The sequence below is a fragment of the Kogia breviceps genome, chromosome 2, assembly GCF_026419965.1.
Source record: "Kogia breviceps isolate mKogBre1 chromosome 2, mKogBre1 haplotype 1, whole genome shotgun sequence".
NCBI lineage: Eukaryota > Metazoa > Chordata > Mammalia > Artiodactyla > Physeteridae > Kogia > Kogia breviceps.
In genome coordinates, this window is record NC_081311.1 from 198,480,997 (window position 1) to 198,485,941 (window position 4,945).

Consider the following 4,945-nt stretch of genomic DNA (forward strand, 5'->3'; position numbering starts at 1 on the left):
GCGCCTTCTGTCTGAGGACTAGGGAGAGGTACCACATACGCCTCAGAGTGATGGCAGCAGTCCTGCTGTATGCCTGGGACTCGTTAGAAAAATAATCAGGGAGAGGTGATGTGGAAAGGGACCTTAATTTCTTTGAGATTATGGGGAGGGGACATTTCATTTGAGGACATTCATTTCCCAGTGGGGAGGGAGGATTTGTAGTTGAGGCTCTAATTTCTCTAGGGAAATTTAATAATTGAAGAAGGCTCATATTATTAAAATTGGGGGCATTTTCTATTTCTGGCCTTATGATTTTCAGAGTCTACCATGTGGGGGTGCTCATTGCATGACCCTCTTGTAAGTAAGGCTGACCAATTCACCAGTGATGGAGTAGAGCTGGGAGTGAATTTCCAGCTGATCAGAGTAGACATGACAGTCAATTAACGTTCTATTTTCTCCCATGCAAGGGCTTCTCAGGGGCAAAGCTGGACTGCTCTGGATTGTTCTGGGCTGGCAGTACAAAAAAAAAAAAAAAAAATGGATGCATGGGGAGAGATTGTTGAGGGGCAATTTGCTAACTTGATCAGTTAAATTCCAGACATAGTTTTGGAGCAGGCAGAGTCACTGTGAATTAAGAGGTCAAATATATACATGAGAATCTTTTTCACCATACAGCAGAATCTCTAAATTGTGTATGACTCCCCTTAGGGCCTGATGATACCAATTCTCTCTCCATGCAAACATACATGCATGTACTGGTCATGCCTTTGAGTCTTCTACAATGTGAGTGGCAGGAAATGCTGAGATCCTGTGCTTCAGATTGAGAATTAAAGAAAGATATAAAAAAATACTGACCAGATTCTCTGACTGTAATACAGTGAAGTTAATGTTAATACCTTAAGTAGGAAAAAGTAAAAGAAAGGAAAAAGGCAAAAACAGAAAGCCTTGCCACATGGAAATTTAAAAAAAATCTTCCTAATCAAATTTTGCTAAAACTAAAAAAAGAATAAAAATTAGTTAAGTATTAGGCTCAATATTTAGAAAAATAACACCTAAATTACGCCAAAGAAAGCTGATAAAATCAATGATGATAAACATTGTACTGAATATATTATAGAGAAAATAATTTCTTAAATGAGGAGTAAAGCATAAACCATTAAGGAAAAAATAATAAATCAGGCTTTGTGAAAATGAAAAACATTGTGCAACAAGGGATATCAAAGCCAAGTGAAAAGAAAAGTTGCAAATTGGAAAAAAAAGATATTCAGAATGCAGAATAACTGACAGAGAACTGATAGGCAAAATGTATAAAGATGTCTTTCAAATCAATATGAAAAAGATAAGAAACCTACAATGACCCCAAAATGACCTACAGAGCTGAACAGACAATTCATGAGAAAAGAAAACCTCGATGGTCAGTAGGTATATGAAAATATTCCCAAACTTCCTAACTATTAGAGGAAATGTTAATTAAGTCAATGAGACATTTCACCCCATCAGATGGCAAAAAATTAATAACTCTGAGTTTTGGTGATGTATGCAGAATTCATGTATATTTTTGGCAGAAATATGAAAATTTTTATGTGCAATACAGGTCAAAGTTGAAGATATGTAGACTCTGACTCAGCAAATCTACTCTGAGACACCTGGAAGTCTGTTCTTGGGAAATCTTGAAAGTGCTGAAAGAAAGAGAAATAGCAATCTAGAATTCTATACGCAGTAAAAGTATTCTTCAACAGCGAAGAATAAATAAAGACCTTCTCAGACAAGCAAAAACTGAGGGCATTAATGCCCAGCAGACTTTTCCTGCAAGAAATGTTTAACCTTTGTCAGAAACTTGGAACCACAAAAATAAAGGAAGAGTGTTGGAGAAGGAATAAATGAAGATAAAATAAAATCTTCACCTCTCCTATTCTTATTCTTAGTTGATAATTGTTTGTTTGGAGCAATAATAATAGCTATGCATTGGGTTTTTATAACATATGGGTAAGAGAAATAAATGACAGCAACAGGAGGAGGAACTGGGAATAATCTGTCATAAGGTTCCTGCACTACACGTGAAGTGGTACAGAGTTATTTTTAAATGGGTATAGATCATTTAGACATATACATTGTAAGCTGTAAGTCAACCATTAAAACGTTTTAAAAGTATAAATGATAAACTACAAGAGGAAATAAAATGGAATCAAATAAAATGCTCAACACTAGAGAAGAAGAGACTTCATTTCCAGGAAGACAGCGTAGATGTACTTCTCCCTATGCCTCTAAGTCCAACTAAAACCCCTGGTGTTATGTATAAATGAACACAGGAGACTCTGAAAGGTGGAAAGAGGAAGGCAGATTGGTTAGTGAACTGGAGACCCGAAGAATCACACAGCAGTGAGTTCTCTGGGTTTTCTTTATGCCTCACATATCTAGCTGGGTGCTGAAGAAGGTGGCAACCCAGAAACTCTAATGAGAGTAGTCAGGAAAAGCCCTCCCCCAAAGCCAAAGGAATGGGGCAGCCTAGCAAGACAGAACACTTTCAGACAATAAACACCCTGCCCCAGGCAACTGCCACACACACACGTGCACGCACGCACAAGCACAGATACACAGCTGTGGCTCCAACACACACCAGCAAAGGCTGAGTGGGGAACCTGTACTTTGACTTCTCCTGGCTGTGATAAGGTTGCAATCCACCCCATCTCCCCACCGTACTCTGCCAGAATGGGTCAGAGGAAGCCAGCTAACACCTAACGTTTAAATAACACCTAGATTTCATAAAATAATAGCCAAAATGTTCTGGTTTCTATTAAAAATATCACTATACAGAGAATCAGGAAGATCTCAAACTGAATAAAAATAGATAACCACACCAAGGTGACAGAGATTAGAATTATCTGACACAGATTCTAAAGAAGCCATCAGTAAAATGTTTCAAGGAGCAATTACAAACATATGTGAAAAAAATGCAAAGAAATAGAAAGTCTCACAAAAGAAATAGAAGCTATAATGGTGACCCAAATGGAAATGTTAAAATTCTATTCTTGGAATAAATCCCACTTGGTCATGGTATACAATCCTTTCTATGTGTTGTTGGATTTGGGTTGCAAGTATTTTGTTGAGAATTTTCAAGTCTGTATTCATAAAAGATATTGATCTGTAGTTTTCTTTTTTTGTGATGTCTGATTTTAATATCAGAGTAATTCTGGTCTTATAGAATGAGTTGGGAAGTGATCCATTATATTCCTTTTCTTTTCTGTTTTGAAGACTTTGTGAAAGATTGGTGTTAATTCTTCAAACATTTGATAGAAATGACCAATGAGGCCATCTTGTCCTGGAATTTTCTTTGTGAGAAAATTTTGGATTAATAATTCAATCCTTTTACTTGTTGTAGGTCTGTTCAGATTGATTCAATTTCAATAGTGTGTGTCTTTTCAGGAATTTGTTCATGTCATCAGGTCAAATGATTTCCATAATTCTTTTTTTAATTTTCTGTAAGATCTGTAGTAATGTTCCCCATTTCGGTATTGATTTTAGTATTTTGAGTCTTCCCCCTTTTCTTCTTAGTCAGTCTAGCTAAACTGTGGATTTTTTTTAGATGTCCTTTATTAGATTGAGAAAGTCCCCTTTTATTTCTAATTTTCTGAATTGTTTTGTGTGTGTTTTCTTTAAATCATAGATGGGCGTTGAATTTTGTTAAATGTTTTCTCTGCTTCTGTTGGAATGGTTCTCTCCTCATCTACCACAGTAGGAAGATGATAGATCTGGTAGTATGAATAGTACACATGTAAATACATAAAAGGACTGTTGTTTCCACTATAAATATTGTAGTGGCATTTCACCTTTTGTGTACATGTGCTGTTTTAATTTTTAAAGGAAAATTGTAAAATAAGATGCATGCCATGTTTTTGTAGGGAAAAATCTATTGTGAATATTAATGATATCAAAATATATCCATAAATTCAAAGAAATGTAATAAAAAATCCAGTAGGAATTTGGCATATTAGCATGACAAGGAGAACAAACATGAGAGTAGAGCTCAGAAAATTCTGGGGAAGGGAGGAAGGAGAGGAATCAGACTTACTCTGTCAGATACTGAAACACATTATAAAATGACAGTATAAAATATAGAAGTATACTTAACTGGCAGGGGAGATACCATGATCACGAAGGTGGTTTTCCCAGGGTGAGGCATATCCACTGCATTCCGGATGTGCTGACCCCTGTGATTTCCCCAAATGTGGGAAACTCGACTGCATAATTTATGGTAGTGGGGGACTGCATTCGCGCTTTCTTCTGATAAATTTAGTTTAAAAATAGAACTTTCAGGGCTTCCCTGGTGGTGCAGTGGTTGAGAGTCCGCCTGCCATGCAAGGGACAAGGGTTCGTGCCCCGGTCCGGGAGGATCCCACATGCCGTGGAGCGGCTGGGCCCGTGAGCCATGGCCGCTGAACCTGCGCGTCCGGAGCCTGAGCTCCGCAACGGGAGAGGCCACAACAGTGAGAAGCCCGCGTACCGCAAAAAAAATATATAGAGATAGATAGATAGATAGAAGTATATAGAAGTGACACTGGAAAAGATAGGCTGATAAATGGACTAGAAAGAGAGCCAACAAATAGAAATAATATGTGAGAATGGAATTTACAATAAAAGTGTCATTTCAAACTCAGTAGGGAAAATGAATTATTCAATAAACATTTTTGGTACATTTGTAAAAAAAAAAAAATTAATAAACCTGGATCTTTGGCCCATTCTCATTATTAAAATAAGTTCCAGATGGATAAACTATTTAAAAGCAAAATATAAAATCATGAAAGAATGAGGAATTATTCTTAGTGAAATCATTAATAATATTAAGATCAAGTGATTTCATAGCCAAAAATTATAAAGGAAAAGAAATAGATTCAAATATATAAAATTGCTTTTTAACAAAAAAGAGTAGGTAAAAGGAAACTCCACTTTAAAACTTCTATTCACCAAT

General features: G+C 36.4%; 1 non-coding gene across 1 annotated transcript; it reads left to right on the forward strand.

Annotated features, from left to right (window-relative positions):
• Positions 1–4,099: 4,099 nt before the first annotated feature.
• Positions 4,100–4,263, forward strand: LOC131751765 (U1 spliceosomal RNA). The gene has a single exon (XR_009334322.1). It is a non-coding gene; the product is annotated as a U1 spliceosomal RNA (small nuclear RNA).
• The last annotated feature ends 682 nt before the right edge of the window (positions 4,264–4,945 follow it).